Source organism: Corvus kubaryi, unplaced genomic scaffold, assembly GCF_017639235.1.
Source record: "Corvus kubaryi isolate FWS band 111438036 unplaced genomic scaffold, C.kubaryi_AGA036_p1.0 132, whole genome shotgun sequence".
NCBI lineage: Eukaryota > Metazoa > Chordata > Aves > Passeriformes > Corvidae > Corvus > Corvus kubaryi.
This window is the reverse complement of record NW_024580666.1, coordinates 8,135,479-8,157,672: the sequence shown is the minus strand read 5'-3', so window position 1 is coordinate 8,157,672 and position 22,194 is coordinate 8,135,479.

The window sequence follows — 22,194 nt, the reverse complement described above, 5'->3', positions numbered from 1 at the left end:
TTGACTATCCTGAATAAGTTTGTAGCAATCAACAGGAAACTGCCACTTTTCTACTCATCTTCTTGTTCAGGGCATTCAGCAAAACGGAACCCTCAATATAGGAAAATGCATTTGGTAATTGAACAGCAAACTATTTTTGGTCAAGAGCATTTATTGTTGAATCTACAACTTATTGGAAGTCAGCCGTTTTTGGAATACAGAGATACAGTAAGCATCACAGGATATACTCAGATCCTTTCCCTTCCTGGATCTTTTGGACTACGGGAGAAGAACTGGAACAGGGTATGTCTGCTGATCGGGAAATGCACTGAGATTTCTCTTACAGACTTAGATTCTAATTTCATTTTTAATTTGGAAAGGCTCCCAGTACTCTCCAAGGCCTGTCTAAATGACTACAAGGTAAGTCCTTAAAATAATAAACCAAACTAGGGATTTAATAGTCTAAGATGTTAACTTTGAAATGACAGCTGTGATTTCTCCTTAGAGGCATTGAATGGGATATTGTCTGCATCATAGTGAGAAGGAAATTGCTAAGGTAGCTCACTGCATTCCTGGAAGCATTAATGAATACTTAGCCAATTTTGCCTTCAAACTGTGGACAAAAGCAATCTTTGATGCAGCCTCTCAACCAGATAATAATGATATGTGTTTGTGTCTGGAATAGATCGAATATGTGTCATATCTGAGGAAGACCACAGAGATTTTAGTTCTTAGTGGGATTTTTTTCTTTCTGCAGCATTCTGATTCCAGGCAAGTGTGGGGTTTTATTCTCTTGTAGGCAAGTCTCTTCTATCCCTAAGGGCTAATTTGCATGCTAAGCAACCCCAAGTCTGGTTGTGCATTCCAGAAAATTTGCATAATCATGTATGCTGTAGGTAAATATGTCCTCCTGCTCTGAATCTGTTCCACAGAAAGTGAGGATAAGTGACACCTCAAAGATCAGAACTCCCAAGTTCCCAGCTCTCAGCCATATGCTTGTGTTATGTCATCGAATTGCACAAGAAGACCAGGAACTCAAGGTTTTGTGTCTGACACAGTGCTGAATTTGAGAGAGAGAAAGGATGTTTAAATTAGTGCTCTTTTAGGATATGTGTGCAGAGGCAAACAGCAGCACTGGCCCCTTTGCCATGTTAGGGTTTGCCCTGTGGAGTGATTGCAAAGCAACCAGTTGGGGTGCTCTTGAATGAAGCTGGTGTGTTTTAGGAGTGAATATAACATGTTCCAGTGATTAATGGTTGTTAAGTTGTTTAGAGCTAGTCTGATGTAAAATGCCTGAAATACATATGGAGCAGATGTTGGCTCTGCACCAACTATTTCACCTCACAGATCAGCTTCTCTTACTGTAGCACTTGTTTATATAGACATACTCCTACTGCTCAAAGGTTTAAAGGAGCTGTTAAGAAACTGGTCTATTGTACAAGTCCCTTTCTGGGTTTTGGAGTAATTGTGAGGAGAACAAAGAGAGGTTAGGTCTGACTTTAACACAAATGAATCAGCCTGCTTTCTCAACAAAAGAGACCGCTTCTAGGGACTTACTATAGATGTGCACTAAACCTCCTCTTTAGACTAGGCAAGCATACTGTAGCTGCTATTCAAAATGTCAAGGAGTTAAGTTTGAAATAGAGTGGTTAGTGAAAATCACATCTCTGTTCCGTAACACTGCATTGTACCTCTTTCCTCTCTTTTCATCCCCTTTTTTATTATTTACTTTCTGAAATACATTCAAAACTTCCTTTCCAGTTTAGCTTGGAAGGAATGTGCGATACAAGTTTGGTAGCTGGCTCAGCCATCTGTTTCCTCTGTGGTTTGGTCATTCATCTGTGAAATGAGAATAATACTTTATAAAGGTATCATGCAGATAAATTTAGTTAATTTATTGTGAAGATCTCAGATGTAGAACCCCAGGCTAAATTGTTCCACTCATCTTCTGCGTCTCTAGATTTTCTTTTCTTATCAATTTCCCCTCTGTGAATATTTAATAGATGCCGTTTCTGTTTCTCATATTGTAGCTTACCCTAATTCAAATAATGTAAAACATTGTTAGTTTATCTTGTTTATTCATTTCTCAGATGCCCTTGTCTATCTTGTACTATTTCCTTCTAAGTGGATATTATTCCTGTAAGTTTTTGTTGTCTCTGCTGTCTGCTTGAGTTTGTTTTGTGAAATGATATATCCAACACATCTGACACATTGTCCTTGACTGATCAATGAATTTGAGGACTAGAGATCATTATATAATGTGTTAAGAACTGGATTTTCAAGCTGAGGTCCTGCCTGCATCCAAGATTTTTTTTTTCTGAATTCTTCATGTCCTTTAAAATACACAGGTAGAGACTTTTTCTAGTCTCACTTTCTACTAGGCTCATTGATCTATTTAGAGTCTACTTTGCAGACAGCTGAATCGGCAAAACTGGAAGTGCAGCAAACTGAATAATGTCTGGAGCTGGTTTTGCCACCAGAGAAATGACAAAGAGCTATTGTGTCTCCTGTCAGATTGGCAGCTTTAAATTTGCATTCAGACTATTTTAGGGCTGACACCAGTATGTTTGCTAGCTCGCCTCCCTTCAACAGTACGAAAGAAACTGTAGATTGTCTTTGTGGAAAACAAAAGCAAGAGAACATCATAAGCTCTTTCTCTAGGAAGATTATGTGCAACCAACAGGAAAGTAACAAGAAGAGAACAAGGTGGAGAGTAATGCAATTCCAAACAGATAACTTAGCACACTTACTGGAGTATCTACCCTGGTGTACCAGGACACTGTGTCAAAAGAGGTCTGTGGAGACTGAGGATGGAATAAAAACAACTTCTTCCCTCTCATATGAGGAGCCAAAATACAAACAGTACTTCCTGTATTTAATGTTTAAGACCCCTCACAATGTTTACTAGGTAACTTGATTTTACTTTTCACACCTATTTTTAAACACCTATTAAGTCCTGCTGAGTCCCTTGGCTTTAACAAGGTATATTGCAAATAAGCAAGACTAATAGGATGCAAAATTAATCATTATGTTTGTTAAATCTCATATTTTCATGTTAAGTTAAATACTCCTAGGAAGAAAATTATTTTTTAATCTCTATAAATAAAAAAATTTTTAAAAGAAAAAAAGGAAAAACTTAAAGAAAAACGTTTTTCTTAAAAAAAATTCTTAAATGGAAAAGTAAAAGACAGTTGAAAATATTTCATATGTTTAGAGCCATATATATTTACAGAGTTCTAAATCTATACTTATTTCATAGCTTTTTGGAATGTTTTATGGTTGTGTATGTGCCCTCTACAGTTGATATTTTTATGACTTTTTATGACTTCAGTTGTCCTGTAGAATAAGTTACGCAAGTATTTATGCAACAGCTTCCCTTGACGTGCAGTGAAAAGTACTACAGTGAATCACTCAACAGTGAGTGTATGCTTCAGCAATCTGAAGGCTCAAAGCCATAAATCAGATCCTACAAGCTCTGATGCTGACCCAGATTTTTTAAAAGAAAGATTATACTGTCCTTGTTGTTTTTTTTAGTGACTTCTTTCTCTCAAACGTTATGTGTCTGAGAGCAGAGCTGTGCTCCTAGGATTGCCCTGCTGCCTGCTGGGGTTGCCATACTTGTTCCAACATCCTGAAAATTGAAAGCTTCATTTTCCAGATGTGCTTTCTGTTAGCCTGGGACATCCTAAAGGGCATTGGTGAGTACTGGAAGGGATGCAGTTCTCCAAGGGGCATCCACATTCTGGGCCGATAAAGTCAAGATCACACAGTAGAGGATGACAAGAGGGAGTCTTGCAATGAATGTCCCCCTCCTCATTGTTTTGTCTTTTTTCATATGTCTCTGGTAAAATGTGCCTTGTTTGTGTGTTTGTTTGTGCCTTGTTTATCTCCTAGTTGCCTCAATAAGTACAGTTCTCCTAAATTTAAATTTTCATTGTCAGCCTTCTGGTTAGCCAGCCTGGACCTCTTATGTGAGCTCTCAGACCAAACCTCTGTCCAATTTCTTGTATTTTTGGAAGATACTCTATCAGGCTTTAGAGGAAAGAAGCAGCCCTGTATGATCCTGCCTCTTACTCTAGGCTGGGATGAACCTGTCCAGAAGCTCCTATTTTAGAGGCAGGCTGCATATTAAAGGAAGAACTCAAGGCCTATATAAATCCTAAAAGAATATGAGTGGCAAAGGAGGGAGAAAAGCTTCTCCCAACTGCTCGTGTGCCTCATTTACTGAAGAAATGTGGGCTCAGAAGTGAGGGTGGGGGAGTTCTGATGACTTCTTCCAGCGGCCCTGGCTCCAAATTTGGTCTATCTCAGATGTGAGTGAGCATGACAGGCAGTTTGTGGGGAAAAAAAGGAATGGATTTTGTTGCAAATCTGCCTCCAGATCTAACCAGACTTGGATCACATTCCAGAAGAGATCTCGAGAGTTCAAACACTCAACACATGTTAAACCTTTGGCAGAGGTTTTCAGAAAAAGGATTGTGTCTCCTGCTGCTGGGAAGTCAAACTGTATATTCTGATAAATGTCACAAAAGATGAGTACCTGCAAACAGGGCAGGGTGTATGTGTGTGTTATCCTTAATCTTCTAAAGGGAAACAAAGACTTATGGAAAAAAAATAATTACTTTATCAATATTTTCTCACTACACAGCCATTATTTTCATTTGTGTGGCTACACAGACACCTCTTGTACTTGTGTACCTCCCTCTTCCACATTTTAACAGGTTAAGAAAATACCTGGTGGCTGCTGGGACTGTGGAAAAATGACAGTCTGAAGTAAAATCTCTAAATGGGTTGGAATTGAAACCATGAGATGATAATTCTCCATCTGTGATGTCCAACTACACAAAGTACGTAACTTTGCTTGCAGAAATTAAATAGGAAAAACACCAATGGCATCGTGCCAAAAAGAATTATGTTGAAAATATATTTATGTTCTGTAACCTGATTTGCAAACATTACAAAATGCTAATTGCAAAGTGCTATTCAAAAACTTAATTCAGTTTTCTTTTTTCTTTTCTTTTGTTTTGTTGTTTGTGTTTTATTTTACTTGCGCTAATCATGCTGTAACAACAATAAGCTTTACTTCCAGAAGACTGTAGTAGACAGGAACTCTGAAATAGAATACCTTTTGAATTGAAGTTTGTTACAGCTCTCATGTAATACTAGTAACTCAGAAAATGGTCATGGTAAGAGAACTCAGCTGTAATAATTAATTTTGTATATTCTGAAGTGGGTTGTGCTTTTCTAGTATTAAATCAAATTTCAAATAGATTTTTTAACTATATGAAAGCATAAAATATTACTGGGCTAGCCAGGAAGCAATTATATTCTCAGAGGATTCTTAGCTTTCTATATAGGACAAAGTTCTATATAACCTCTCCTCTAGAGTGTGAAATATAACCAGTTTTCTTAAAGAGATAGAAAGGTAGAAATAAAAATATGGAATAAAGCAAATAATATTGTGCACTGGTTACTTTTTGATTAATTCTGTTTTCAGCCATGCTCAGACTGTAAAAGTCATAAACAGATACTTGAAAAATCCCACTGTTACATATGAAAACAAAACAAAGAGCTCTTTCACTTACAGTGTTTTCAAATAAAGTTTTAAAGCAAGAGGGCTTTTCTGTATTGACATTATGAGTTTTGTTTTCAAAGCTGAGTCCCAAAAGAATTGTGAAACTCTCACGGTAGTTTACCTTCCATAAAGCCTTAAATGTTTTTTCTCAGGCATATACTTTCTACTGGCAACTTCTTGTGGTTTAGCAGAGGCATAGTCAAGCATCTGTGAAGCTTTTTGGTTTTTCTTAGCCCAGCTTTTAAAGACATAAAGAATTAACTCTGTTCCACTGCTCACACTTTTGCTTTCTGGAAGAACCATGCCTCTGAAATGTCTATGGTTATCTCCTTCATCCCATTGTTTCCTAAGAGAAAGATGACATCTATAGTGAATAAATTTTAGCCTTAGTAAAGGATACTTCAGATCCACAAAGATTCTGTACCAAAACACTTACAGTGAAACAGTAAAATAGGTATAATCACTATAGCACAGATCAACATCCACATACAAAGGTTAGGAGGGTTTAAAGGAGTTTTTTGTTAATAATATATTTAGTCCTTAATATTTTCCTCTTAGGACATTAGATATGTTTTTCAAAGCACATGTCCTATTTCTTCTCATCTCATTGCCTTCCTAGTTTCTCCTGTGATAGACGTGTTTCAGGAGAAGAAAAGAGACTTTGCTTACTCCCATGCCGAGAAAATTTAGTGATGCACACATGCAAATAGTTTTATGCATTCTTTGTTAAAGTTCTTATTTCAAGCTTCTTGTTCTCAAGCCCTTTTGTTTTTGGAATAAGACCAAGCCTCATCCATTAAAAAATGTCCTTAAAACCTGCTAAAGTTTTGGACAAGCATGATAATGGCTGCTTCTGCTACAATTTCATGTGATCAGCTGAGCCCCCTCATTATTCCCTGCACAGTATGTGTAGGCATTATTCTTGATTGCCATCTGAAAATGATGTACTATTGCTGACATACAACTCTGTTTTGTATACACACATTATTTCCTGTTGGATCAAATGACACACACTGAAGTCGATGATTGCATTATGGATATTTTCTGCAAGCAAAATATTTTTTTAGAATTGTAGTTGGGAGGAGTTATCTTCTCTTTACTCACCAGTCACTCAGTTTCACCTGTACATAAATTAGGAATAAAATGTGTGTTAAACCAGAAATCAAGAAATTTTGTCTGTGCTCAAGGAAACACAACAAAATTATATTTCTTTCTAGAGAGAGCTTATTTTCTACAATATTAAAGTCAAGGCAACACAGCAGGGTAGCCTTTCAGGTGAGACATGCTGCATCAATGAAATACTTAATGCAGAGTAAACAATGCAGAAAGAATGGAGCATGTTTAATCATTCCTGATTGTGGATGACACAACAAACTCCATGTAGATAATTAGAGAAGAGATTACTTGATTATTTGTAGTCATACATGTTACTGTGTAGAGATAACATTTAAAATGTATTTTAATAGCTAATTATTCTGTCTATGTCTGCTTTTTCAATAGACTTAAACTCCTATGAATGTACGAATGTATGATTTTTTAGTATCATTATTTTTGTGAAGAGGGCTCAAGAAGTAGAATATAAAATTTATAGGAAAATCTGTTTGTCTGGTTCATAGATCAAAGAGCTTTGATAAATACCCAAAGGTTCTTGCTGTGGTTTACTAAGGTTTAAATTCTGCAGCCTAGCATTCATACTCCTATACTCTCAACAACTTCCACAAAGGCAAATCACCCATAGAGCTGCATCAAAACTGTTGCCTTGAAACCACTGTTGCTTTTATCCCATAGCTGTCAGGTTAGGTATCTTCCTTCCCTGCTAGTGCCCATTAATTACCCATCTTGCAGTTCTTGTGGGTGTTTTAATTGCAAGGTGAAATTAATTTTTGTTAATACTTTCTGGTTTGGATATCTGAATAAGACTTTATTTCAAGTCTTATTGGGAAAATTAAATAAACAAATATTGTCTTCAGTTTTAAGGTGTTACCTGATGTGAAAATTTGGCTTGGGAATATAGAATATGTTCAAAAGAAATTCTGGCACTTTCTAGGTTGAACAACAGAGGCACAACAGTTTATAAAAAATGTTTCAAAAAAGAATGTGTTAACTTGTAAATGTTTCTGCAAATACTCCATCACAAATTTTCTTGGTCGAGTAGTTCCTGCATTCAGTCTACACTTGTAAACAAAGCCACTCCGGCAAATTTGCCTTTTTAAGTGCATTAAGAAACAAAAATCTTTTTCTCCTCATTTACCTTTACACCTTCTTTACACCAAAAATTATTGTCTTTTAACAGGACCTTCCTTCTACTTCCAGGAGTAACTAGTGGTGTGAAAGGCTGTCTGGTCAAAGTGGTCTCTAATTTTAACGGAAAAAGAGTGGTTTGTAGAAGGAGGATTTTAAGAAAACATTAAACACTTACGAGTCACTAGCTCTGCCACTGTATAGGATCCATGTTTGTCTTTGGTGAATGTCAGTGTCTTTCCCACTAAACCTTTATTTGACATCTGTCAATGCCTCTGACAAAAACTGCCATCTTATCTGAATAAAGTCTATTTTTTTTCCCCAGGGTTGTCTAGAAGTTGAAATGATACACCATCCTAGGCTGAAAACTTGTAATGCTTTGTGTGTTCATTATTCTTAGGTGGGCCATTTTCCTCTAAATGCATTCAAATGTTTCTTGAGTTATCTTTTCTAAAATCATTGTTTTCCAAAATTACCCTTTAGGCCTAGTTGTAAAATAACTGATACGAGCAGTAAATGTTCAAGCTGCTGAGCCTGAAGAAGGCAAACCCAGCTTAAACTCCTCTCCAGCTGCATGCTGAGTTACAGCCCTGCAAAGAGCTCGCACACATTGTTATCACTCCCCATCCCATAATTTTCAATTTTGCAGTGTGAAGGATTTTACATCACTTTTGCAGAGTTTCAGAGAAGAGACCAGAGACTTGAAGGAATCTTACATAGCAGGCTGCTGGGTTGATGAGACTAGTTTGAGCTTTGTCATTCCAGATTTGGTTTGCACAGCTCATGGTCATACGTTATATGATAAATATTTTTTATATTGATAAAACATGTTTGTTTGTTCTACATCATCATCATGCACTTAAATATTGAGAAATTATTGAATGCTTTCAGGTCTGCCCTCAGGGGCCCGTCAAGTTGCAAGTCTGATAGCGTAATGATTCAAAACATTAGTATATGCCTCTAATGCAGTTTAAAATGTCCGTGGTAAAATACAGAAAAAGGATTATATATTTAAACCCTTCTGGGCCCCTTTTGGGCCTATGGCTGGGCTGTGCAGGCCCACTGGCACTGGCAGCCACGGTAGCTCTGCTCTGCAGCCGGTGTCCTTCCAGGGGGTCCCTCTCCCTAGCCCAGGGCTGTCACCCACAGCCGACACTCGAGGTTTTTCAGCTCTTTTCCTGCTTTCCCATTTTCTAATTGTGCCATTAGATGTGCACATGCAAGCTGTGGTGTGTAAAGTATCCACTGGCCTTTTCAGACAGCTGTGGGGAGAGAGCAGTAGATGGAGGATGGAGCTAAATGAAGGGCTGAGCTTCGTCTCTCCTGGCTGCAGAGGAGTCTCTGCTCTGGCGCCAGGAGCAGCTCCTCCCCTCCTCCTCCTCTGCCTTCGGTGTCTGTAGGGCTGTTTGGAACACCTTCCTCCCCCCCATTCATCTCTCCCAGTGAGATTGCCCTGTGTTTAGCTGTGTTTTGCAGTGGTCTCCATCTCGGCTGTGGGGCTCAGCTGTGTCCTGCAGCGTGTCCATTGCAGCCTGCTGTAAGGGCTATAAGCAGCGTGGGGCAGCCCTGGCTCCCCTCACAGAGGCTGCCCTTGCAGCCCCCGCACCCGGGCACCTGTGCCCAACGCAAAAAAAGGACAATAAACTGGTTAACAAAGAGGCCATCACTGTGAACTGTAAGTAAAATGAAAGAAAAAGCCAGTTTGCTCTGTTTCAGCTAACAGACCCTTGCGTCTTTTGGTGCTGTTTTGTTCAGCATTGTGATTGAAAGCCCCTGAAACTAAAGGATGTAGTTAGAGCCCTAAAAACTCCAGAGTAAATGTGCTTTGCAGTGATAAGGACCCTTTGTAGCACTGCAAGATCTCGCCTTCCCCTCTGTAGAGGAATGATTATTGTCTTTTTATAGCCATGTACGCCCAAATCCAGGATCTTACATGGAACTATTCGTTTACTTTTGTCTGGAGTGAGGCCTGAACCACACATGGGATAATACTATGTTCTCTGCTGAAATATAGGGCTGGCTTTTTTTGTTGTTGTTGTTTTTGTCTTTTTTTCAGGTATCAACTTTGATACCTGACTAGCAGATCCTATTCAACTTGCTCCTCCAGCAGCTCAGGAGTAAGGACAGCAATTGGATATCAAGTCCAGGCTATCTACAATGCTAAGCTTAGAAAGAATTAGGAAAAGACAAAATCCTATTCCTATAACTATGCCCAAAGTGCTCACATAGTGTGCTCATTGAACTGATTGCAAGAAATGTGAAATGCACTTAACAGTGGCTGGCACTGTTGTATCATTCCTGTATTTTTAAATCATCATTCCTGATGCTGTAATATTCAGGGATGGGTGAGTTGGTTAAGACCACATAAGCATCTAACCTAAACATTTGAGGTTTGAAATAGTTTGGTTGCCTTCCCAGCTCCACTCCCAGTTTTCATATGCTCCAGCACTTCCCTGTTGGGACAAATCCAGAAGGGGAAATATCAAAATACCATGAGAGAGGCTGTTCTCTGAAATTCGGTGGCTCCATGCCAGTGACCTGTTAACCCAGCAGCCAGATGAGCCATGGTCATAGGTAATGCATCAGTACAATCCACAATGCACACCTTGTTCCATGGCTCTGCCTGATTTTTCTACAGTGTGCAACTGTTGGAACTTAGAGATGAGGCTTTACTTAGAAAATATTCCTGAAATTGCAAATAGCAAAATGTGTACTTTAAAGTAGGCATGATATTGGTTATTATAGAAAAATCCAAAGTTTAAAACTAGAGAGAATGAAAGTTTTTACTCAGAATGCAAATATACCTATGTCAGAGAAAAAAACTCGATACACCAAGACAAATAATGTCATTCTTCAACACAAAACTCTTTTTATTAAAGACATGTGATGGAAAATTGAAGCATTTTCTTAACTGTTATGGGGAGATGGGCAACTGATAGAACAAACTAAGATGACTCAGAGACTGTTTTTCAATAATTTCTAATTTAAAAGAAATCATAAATTGGCATTGAAACAAAGAGAATTCTCAGAAGAATTTCTTATTTTATAGGTTAAAAAGCAGAATGTGCCTAATGTATCTTGCTTAATCCTGGATTTGGAATAAGTAAATAAGAATAACTACTCATAATTGAGTACTTTATCACCAATCATATATATCTTTGTATCTCTATCTCTGTATAAATATTACATGAAAATATGGAGGACATCAACTGCTCCATAACATTTTATATAACTTTAAAGGACAAGTGATAAACTTATCACGGTTTTGGTGCTTTTAGGACATCAGGTATGGCTTTGTTGATGCTTTTGCTTTTCTTCTTTTTTCTTTTCTGTTTGGTAGAAGTAGTTTTCCACTGTGCTGGTAAAGGGTTTTATCGCTGAACTCCTGCATTAGGGCAGATCTGATCTTAAACCCAGTGAATCCCTTTCTTCAGGACTTTGGAAGTTTTTGGGCTTTTGCTCAGCACAAAGTCTCTAGATCTCCTGGTGAAGTTACATGTCCTTGTATGCCTGATTTTGTGTGTGACATTGCTGTTAATCAACTAGGCTGAGTATAATGAAAATTCTTGTAATGTCTACATCCCAGATTCTTGTAATGTCTACATCCCAGAGCAACAGCTTGCAGCTTCCTAAGAGAAAGGTGAAGGTGAGAACCTGTACTATCTAATACCACTCTCATTAGCTAAAAGCAGAACATGTTCCCACTGCATTTAAGAGAAGTGACTCACATTTGTCACTTGTGGTGGTGTGTCCTTGTCTATGGACTTGTTTATTTACTTAGAAATTCCCTTTTAGTTGTTCTAAACTGTATGTCTTGCTTTGTTAGAGAGGATACATGTTTATAGAAACACACCTTGTGTGTGGATGAAAGGCTTGGGCTGGTCATCAGTTCTGTAATTAATATACTTGTAGCTATTGCTACTCTGTAGCAATGCAGGATGGTGAATTATCACACCTCAGTTCTCCAGAGAACAAAGTAAGAACTGGGAGTGTGTCTTCAAGTGGAGTGATGAATGGGAGAGGAAAAATGGAGAAGATGAGCAGTGCACTGCAAACAAGCACCCTTCCATATACCTCAGGACAGAAAAGAGTGTTTTTAAAAGTCTGAGGCTTAAAAACTGAAAATCATTCTGTTGTTTCCATTGAAAATTCAAAGCAGAACTGAGAAATCCTGATGCTATTTTTCATATGGTCCAAGGCTGATATTTTCTAACCACACATGTCTAAAATTAGACATCTAAATGCATGAATAAGTAACAGATTTAAACTGAAGTGAGAAGTACTCATCACTTGCAAGAGTTAGTCCTTTTGAGAAGAACATAGATGGAAGATGTCGATACTCAGCATGTAGAAAAAAAGTAATTTGGAACAGGTCTAACTTGGGTCCAAATTTCATCCTTGTTTTTTTATCTTGTCTTCAGGAATCTGCTATCCTAGAGGTGGAGATGGTTATGATTACTTTCTACTTTTTTTTCCCCTGAATCTACATTCATAGCTAACAACTTGTTATGTCTGGACACTTCTGTTTATGCTTTATAGTCCCTCTGAAACTAAATATGCAGCTGGAGGTGAAAGGCAAAATGCAAAAAGTCTCAATACTTGTTTGTGGGTTTTTTTCGTTTTACCTGTTCTTTCTCCCTCCATCTTCTGTACTAAAGTTTACAAATCCTTATATGAATTCATCTGTCAAGTGTTACACCTTGTTCCTGTTCTACAGGAACACATTTGATCTAAACACATTTGATCTGAAGTCACTGCTCAGTTCATGAAAAAGCTTGTTGTTTGCTGTGAAAAATAAATAAATATTGTGGCTGTGGTTATAGGATTTTCATTACTTTCTGGGGGTGCAAATTGGGAACAGATGTGAATGGGCAATCAGCCAGGTTTTGTCATCTGAGACCTGGCACATGGGCACTTTTTGGTATAAACTCTTATAAATGTCAGATCATTCTGGCAGCAAACTAGGTTGACTCATGCTACAAAATGACTTTTTAAAAAGACTCTTCCCCATTACAAAACTATACTGTTGTTGTGGGTTAATCCTGACAGGCAGCTAAGCACCACACAGCCACTTGCTCACTCCCCCCACCCCTGCAGTAGGGTGAGGGAAGAGGAAAGGAAGAACAGAAGCAAGAAAACTCATGGGTCATGATAAAAATTGTTAAGTAAGTAAAGGAGAAGTGGAAGAAAAGAGAAAGAAAAGAAAAGAAGTGATACAAATGTAATCATGCAGCAACTCCTGTGTTTAGAGTGTTGCCCAGTCAATTCCCTAATGAAGTATGGCTCACCTACCAAAATCCCACTCCTCTCCATTTTATTGCTGAGCATGATGTCATCAGTTGTGGTCAGCTGTCCTGGCTGTGTCCCCTCCCAGCCTCTTGGGCATCCCCAGCCTACTTGCAGGTGTGGCAATGTGAGAAACAGAGAAAACCTTGACACTGCTCAGAAATAGCTGAAGCACTGGTTTTGATCACAAATTCAAAACACAGCACCCTATTAGTAACTATGAAGAAAATTAACTCCATCCCGGCAAGACCCAGGACAGTTGTTCAGCACACCTCTGCAAACTATAAATGTTTCCTTTGCTATTTACTTGAGAAATGGCATGTAGGGCCATTTCAGGCTGCTGCACTTTTAATTTTTTTTCTAAACTTTACCGATTCTAAAGACTGATATTTTCACTTTTCTACGCCATGGTAAAATTCTGTGAGGATTATAAATTTCTTGCTGATTTCCTGATGTGTTTTTTTTCCGAAAAATTGTCTACTGCTACTGCAATGAAAAGAGTCAACATATTATGCTTCCTAACATACGTTGTGTTGTTAATGAGGGTTCAGAGATGTCTCTCAGGCAGTGGAGTGCAACCAAGGCTTAATATGGGTTCCCATAGTGTATATATCATTAATCAAGACAAGATGTCTGTATACTATTGGTTTGGGTTCCACAGGAAAGGTAGATGACAGATTAAAAAAAAAAATTAAAAGTTCACCAGTGTTTTCTATTAATTTTTATAAAAATTGATTAACTAATTCATTACAGTTGGTATGAGAGAACTTTGAAAAACATGTCTTGCTTGAAACTGTAATTCTTCATTTCTGAAATGGCCCACCCTCTGACGTTTTATTGAAAAATCAGTTCAATATTCAACTTCTTTTGTTACAAAACAGTATATGATATCCTAAAATGCAATATTGAAATACATGCCAAGATCGCTTTGGATTGATGGGTTCCTGTTCTTTGTAGTTCTATGTGAAGGTAGTATTCATTCACATATGATATTTCTTTCTTAAATTCTAGTAGTAAAATTCACTTCACAAAAAACCCAACCCAACCCAAACTAAAAAAAAAACAAGCAAAAAAATCCCCCAAACAAATAAGGACACCTCTAAACCCCTGCTTTTGTGCTTTAAACATGACCTTGTTCTTGTTTTAGATATTGCAAGCATATTTTGGTTATGATGCATCAAAACATGTTTCAGCATTATTGTTTAATTTTGATATTGTTGTCTTTATAATTTAGTTTGTAGTACTCCACATTTTAACATATGTTCCATTCATTTTTGTGAGCACTTTCATTATCGTTCCAAGTTCCCTTAACTGTTCTCCTTTGTTACCTAAAAAGGTAGGACAGGAATTGTGTTGATGATTGTGGGTATGATGTCAGCCTGATGCCTTAGGTTTTAACTTTTATATTTTTCAAATCCTGTACTGCTTAGTGTGCAACTCTGAAGTTTCTTGTAGCCTGTTAATTTCTGCTCTCTCGTGCACACACCTTACAGACCCCAAGCAAGTGGTAAGGTGGAACGCATGAATGGGACCCTTAAGGCACAAATCAGCAAAATTTGTCAAGAGACATCCATGACGTGGGTTCAGGCCTTGCCTATAGCTTTACTGAGGATCCTCATACAACTGAGGCAGAGGGATAACATCAGTCCCTATGAAATATTGTATGGCAGGACATATCAAATTCCACATGTTCCAGGTGAAATTCACATGAGGGGAAAACTTGATTTACAGAAATATCTAATGGCTTTAGGTTCCACTTTGCACAAGCTCCAGAATTACATCATGCTATCCAGACCCATAGGACTGGACACCCCTGCATATTCCTTCCAGCCTGAAGACTGGGTCTGTGTTAAGTGGTGGGACAGTGATCCTCTACAGGCCAAGTGGAGAGGACCATTCCAGATTTTGCTGACCACCCTCACCACAGTCAAAGTTGCTGGCAAAGGACCCTGGATTCACTACTCCAGAGTAAAAAAGGCTTCTGCTCCTGAAAAAACTGAGAAAACAGAGACTGATACAAAGGAATATGATGTAGTTTAAATGATTTTTTCCTGTGCTTATTATCTACACAGTTGGTAACCCTGGTTCAGGTTTGGAAGCAAATTTTGCATATAATTCTAGTCCAAAGTATATCCAAAGACATTCATTTGGATATAAAACTAATAATTGACATTATTCCACATTGAAGTGGAAAGATCAAGAAAATTTGTTTACAATTTGAGAATTAACTTAGATCTTACACTGGATAACATTCAAAGCTGATTGTATCTTCCATACCCTGGTTTCACAGTTACCAAACTGACCCTGGATTAAAGATTTTTTATAATGATTGTAATTATAATTCTTGTTTATAGATACATACTGCTGTTAGACGCATATTATTAGTAGATATTTAGAATATTTAGAATAGAGTCTCAACAAGGTAGAGGGCTTGTCAAGCCTCTAAAGGGGGGAAACCAAGAACTGATGCCTTAAGAGGCCTCCTAGAGACAGAGAGTAGACAAGAATGAGAGAATAAAAGTAGGTATTTATTTGAAGGGCCTTCAAAGTTACACCCTGGGGAGCCAGAGGCTTTTGCCAAGATTGACCCCAAGATGGATGACTGGTCGTGAGTTCTTCACAGTTTTATAGGTGTGGTTCATTTGCATATCAGGGTTAATTCTCCAATTAAAGCTTCCTTTAATGATGTAATTCCCCTCAGCTTGCCCCTCTCTCAAAGGCTTTTGGTTTATACTTTTTGGGCCTAGGATGGTCTGGGTGTCCTTGAAGAGCAGGCCTGGAGGGGCTTTGTTATGTCTACCTAACACAAGAGAGCAGAAGTTAACAGGCTACAAGAAACTTCAGAGTTACACACTAAGCAGTACAGGATTTGAAAAATATAAAAGTTAAAACCTAAGGCATCAAGCCCCTCTATGATTTTATTCACAGTGTAAGGAAAGTGAGTCCCAAGATCTTTAAGTTTGTTTAATTTTGAGTACTTTTAAGTAAGACTTTCAGGAATCGGATTTCCTCTTAATCATTAAGCTAATCCCTCTGGCAGCTCATGAGCCTCCTCTAGTACATTTTCTGGAGTTTATTTCACCTAGTTTTTCTCATCTAAAGGGAAGAGACTGACTCTCCACTTAATTTATCCCCATTCAACCACACTTTAAAAAAAAATCATGTATGTTCTCATTGTTCCTTTGGGTCTGCTTAATGATTGCCCTACTCTGTTTCCTTGGTATTACATTGCCTTTTTTTCTTAAATAAGCGATGAAAAGGGAGGTATTTTCAGTATTTTCTTCCTTTTTCTACTCTCACCTGTTGCCCATTGAAGTCGCTGTGCATGGCTCATGATGTAATTGTCTGCCAGGTCTTAACTTTTTATGCTTTCTTAGCCCTAAGCTGTTTTTCCTTCTACTGCCGCCCTTCCTTTGTTACATATTCTTGGACATGTAAAGAGAGATATGTCTCCCTCTCTTTTTCCTCACATATATTTGTGGGACTAAGTCCATCTGCCATCAGTTGCAACAGGGGTTGCTTGACTCAAAGTGCTGTAGAAGTGTGGAGGTTAATGGCAGTCAGGCAATGAGAAGACGCCTTTAGCCAAGCGTGACATTATGAACATTCAAGTTCCCCTCGTGTAGCATTGTGAACAAGAACTAACGCATAACAAACTTGTTTCAATCAGTTTAGCAACTGGAAAACTTCACAGTTGGCAAATCAGCAGTGTTTGTTTCAGTGCTACAGTGCCAGAGTGCTTGCACATCTGGGCCCCTCCTCTCTCATGTCACATGCAGCCATCTAAATTCAAGAACCTTGTCTCCGTTCAGTGTGATCCTGTTGGCACCAAGTGCCCACAGGGATTCATGGGAGTGGATGTCTTCAGCTAGAAGAAGTTCATCTAGAACCCTCTGACTTTGCCCTTTGCTGGTTGTATTTTTTTGCCTTTTTCATGGCAGTCTGCAGTCTGGATGCCAGCCAAATGTGTACTTCAAATAAAAAGTTGACTTAAAAGTGCTGCCTGCCATAGACATTTGCTGGAAACGACAAATACAAATGCCAGGGCCTACTGCATTACCCAATTCCCAGCACATACCTATTTGCTTGCAAGTTTATATGGAAGAACACATAACTTACAGTATGCATTTTGCCTTAAAATTAGAGAAGAAACAGGCATGATCTTGCTAACTGCTTGAGTAGAGATACTTTCTTTAAGAGTACAATTCATTAATTAATAAAAATTAAGTGCCATTGTAATGTAGGGATGTACAGGCTTGTGGACCAAACAAAAACTTGATGACCAATTGAAGGAGATTTTACATGTCATACAGTGAAGTGATAGTTTGCTCTGTGTGTTGGTAACAGTCTGATAATGCTGCCAAAATATATGGTAGTACAAGTGTATTAAAATATCTATTTTTGTCATACAAATTAAATAGGAGATGAAATGAGTGATAAGCTTTGGCAGTAAAACCAGAAAATTTGTAGAAGAGCAAGGCATTCATCTGGAGGACGAGAGGCAATGGACACATGGTGAAACACAAAAGGTTCCCTCTGAACCTCAACAAACACTTTTTAATGAGAGGGTGCCTGAGTATAGGCACAGGTTGCCAGGGAGGTTGTGGAGTCTTTCAGATTCTAATCTTGGAGATATTCAAAAGCCATCTGGACATGGCCTTCGGCCACCAGCTGTGGGTGGCCCTGCTTGAGCAACAGGATTGGACAAGATGACCTCCAGAGGTCCCATCCAAGCCCACCATTCTGTGGTTAAAGGAATAAATAGTGTGTAGCAGCAGCACAGTCTACTGCATGTGTATGGTCCATATAGACCTGTTGAGGAATACTGATACATGCCTTCTTTTTGAAAAGCATAATTTTCTCGGATCAATAAAGAATTGTTTAATCACACAGAGCAAATGCTAATTCTCTAAAAGAGATGATACCCACAGTGGTTTCACATACCTATTTCTGAAAATATTTTCTTGTTTGGAAGTCTTTTCAACTTTTCATATATCTCAGTGGACAGTAACTATATGATAGTTGAGAATAAGAAGTGCTTGAGAGACTAAAATTTAGCATGGAAGGGCACTGAGATACTCAGTTTTCTTTTGCAGATTAGATGTAACACTGGGTTTTGTATCCCTCTTGTATTAGCTTTGTCATGGTAACATTGTACCTTGCAACCCAGGACCCTCTGCTTGTCTGGTGCTTGTTGTGGGTTATTATGACTTTTCAGGGTGTCACAGGTCAAGGATATTTCGTCTATGAATTTGTATTTTTTGCTAGTGTAGTTTTTATATACATTTAAACAGACATTTCAGGCACTGGGCAGGATACTCTAGAGAAATATTGAAAGAGTAAGCACACCCTTATGAAGTCATTGATGTTTTCTGGCTTCTGTGCTTCCACTAATTGTTTTGTGCACAGATGGCTGAGTGCAAAAGATCAGTTATGCTTTGTGGAAGGGGACAGTATGGATGACAAGCAGCAAACTTTCTTTGTAATTGTTGGAGTATTAGCATTCACAGTTGTATTCATGAAAATGATCCTTTTCAGTTCTGTCAGAATAGGGCATTAAAATGTACATGGTATGGATTTGGGGGCACAGATGAGACAGTTTGTGAAGCAGCCAGTAAGCTGCTAGAATTCAATAAAAAACTAGATTCAATGTGGACTAGAATATGCTGCTTATAAATAGGAAGAAGAGAAAGTTCACACAAGCTTCCTGCTCTCACAAGAGTGAGCCCACTATAAAGTCAGCCCAAAGGCTGTCTCAGGAGAGAAGCATAATCTGTATGCTTTAAGTTAGCCTTTGGAAGAGTTTCTCTTTTCCAGTGGCTTACAGATAAAATCCAGAGAAAGTAATACCCTGTGCCATTATATTGGAAGCTGTAGCGTTACACCTGACACCAGTCTCCTTTATATTCAGTGTTTATATTTTCTATAAGATGCGTCATTAGTTTATTTTATTCATCCCACTCAGTCAGTAAAAACCTGGATTTTGGACCAAAATCCAATATTGTGTCATGTCTCAGATAGGCTTTAGGAAAACTATTTTAGTATTTATCACACTTGCTAAGTCTCTTGTCTTATTCTATGTGCTAGTTGTTTGAGAGAAGATTAACTCTACCCCAGCCAAAACCAGCACATAGTATAGAGGATGTTTAATTAACACAATTTCAGTTTTGAACATTCATCTCCTTTTGATTAATCTTGTAAAAATGCTAAATCAGGGTTTGATTATACCTCACCTGGACAGCTAATAGTCCTGCTAGGGTATTTTGAGTCTATGTAAAGGAGAAATGGGCATAGGTAGATAGTATAAATTTAGACTATTTCATATACTTTCATTGCTGACCTTACAGTAATATTTTTGTTTGTTTGCATTGTAATACAGTGCTTTCTAATACAATCTAATTGCCAAATTCCCTCTTATCTTCCTTTACTGACTCCTCCAGGGTGTGCAGGTTGCTTATGCCTGACTTCATTATCACCGACTCTCTGAACTCTTGTCAGCAATCCAGTCATCTGCTAATAAAGGATCTAGAGTTTCAGTTGCAGCAGGCATAAGGTATTTTCATGTTTTAGGTACTTGCAAATCCCATTACAGCTCAGTGTATACAGTGGATTCTCTTCAGTCTGTCTGGATGAAAAAATGCTTGAACTTTTGAGACCACCTAGAATAAAAAATGGCTGTTTCAGCTGGTCATCACCTATGCAATGTAAACACACACAGTGAAGCAGATTCCTTCATAAAATGTAACAGTTATCAGGCTCTGCCCAGACACCAGCAAGACTAGACCAAAGTTTCAAGCAATTCTTCTTTTATCGTTCTTTAGGGTGAAATATTCCAGCAGATTTGTGCCCCAAGCCAAAAAAGATTTTGTAGGGTAGTCCCACCTGCTATTCACTGGGAAAACTTATTTTTAAACTGTTTCCATGAAGTATGCCTGGTATGGGATCAGACTTTACAAGCTGAATGAGGGTTCTGCTGGATACATATGCAGTACAGTGCCTCAGTGTATGCACCGGAAAAGGTTCAATGCTGGACTCTCTCCCTCCACACCTCATTTTTAAACTGTTAACTATAAGCTCTCATGGTAGCAATCCTACATCAGTACCTCAGGGGCCACTTTCAAGTGCCAGTAACCTCCTAAAATGTACCCTTTGTGTACATTCCTTATATAGAAATTCTCAGGCCAGAAAGGAAATGTCGTGGAAGGTTCTTGATACTGTTCTTCTAGACTGCCTGCACTATGAAAGTGTTAAAACATTATGGAGTCATTTTATGGAAAGCAAAATCCTTCTTTTAGGGATCAGATCGCTTAACAATGATGTTTTAAGTATTTCCAACTTGACTCTGTGCTATGAGTCAATAAAGATAGATTTTTTTTATTTGACAAATTGATTTATTTTAAAAATCAATTGCAATACAGCATGTGATCATTTACAGAGAACAGGCTTTCTAAATTATGAACTGAACCAGAAAACAACTGTGAATGCACTTACATTTTTATTCTTTGAAAAATGCTTATTTACAGGGTGTCAGTGTGATTTGCACAAAGGTTTCATCAATGGTTTCAGAAAAGTAAGTGTCTCTACTATCTAGGTGTTTGAAATCTTCACAATAAGTTGATGATAAAAAGCCAAAATGTCTAAATTAATCTTAAATTTTTGCCTTTGATAACAGTATTTTCCCTATTTTTTTCTGCTGCAGTCATTTACTATTTGGTAAAAAATAACCTTTTCCTAATACAAGCAACTTATTTTTCTTATTAGAAGAGAATCTTCCCTGTATTTCTGTTTATTTTACACTCTTTTCTGGCTTTGATTTTCAGGTTGTGCTCCATGACACTGTTTACTAAGTATATTGCCTTTGTATGTTTCATATTGGGAATATAATCTGCTAAGCAAATAATTATGTGAAATAATTTATAGAACTGTAATGTAAATTGTATAGGGTTCTTGTTTGCACTTTATAGAACACAGCAGTTTGTATTGGAATTACTATTTCTATAGTCTGTGTCTGAAGTAGTACAGTAATGCAGATGGTATCTAAAAAGCAGGCTATGCAGCGAATGGTGTGGTTTATGTTTTCAAGCTTATTGCTTTGTGCTCTTAATATTTTTTTCATTTTTATTAATGAGAGCTGCTACTTAATGCTGTGGGGCTCTGAAATCCATCCTAATGTAATTTGTCTTACAGAAGAAGTTTTTTTTTTGTTTAAAAATCGACAGGCATTTTCAGTCCAGTGCCTTCCTGTGTGTATCACTGTCAGTTTTTTGGCATACCTTCAATACTGTGGCTGCAAGCAGACATTGCCTGTTTGCAAAAATATGAATTTCTTCTGGAGTTGCTCTTTTTTTAGTATAGTTTGAAGTTATGTAAGGTCTAAGACTTCACTGTTGTATCATACTGCTGAAAGAATGGTATTATTCAAGTGCTGAACCTGTACCTTATGCTCTTACAGTCTGAAAGCCTCCTCTCAATTCCAGGCAAAACATGGATGTGGTATCACAGCCATTCAGACTTGGGTGGCCCTTAGGATTTCAGGTTGTATTGTTTGGGCAAGTGCTGAAAGTACTGGGGCATATTCCAGAGGGCTCTGTGGCATAAAATCCTAAGTGTTAGAAAAATGTAATGGAAAATTGTAATGTAATAAGGTGCTCATATGTATATCCGAAGTTCTGTATGTATACATCTGGAACTCTGCTCTCTGGAATAAACACAGCTGCATTTATTTGAATGTGTGAAACAGATTTATATACACAGGAGAATAAATCTTGTAATGCACACTCAAATACACAAGAGTACAAAATTTTAGTTGGCTGTGTATCATTGTTGTGAACTTTTTCTTTTTCTTTTTTTTTTTTTTGAAATTATGTAAGAATTACTTTAAAATTTGTCCTCTGATTTCAAGTTCAGAATTTAATGAATCAAAATCCAGATAATTTAGCTATATACCTATCCAAACAGTTGTTGTAGGCCACAGTGAATAACATTGTCTTTATAAAATCCCTGAGACTGCTGTCACTTATTCATAGATGTGGATTGTATCCACACGTAGATTTCACCATTGCTGTGCATGTGAGGGAAAATATTGCAATGGTAAAGTTCAACTTGAGATCTAA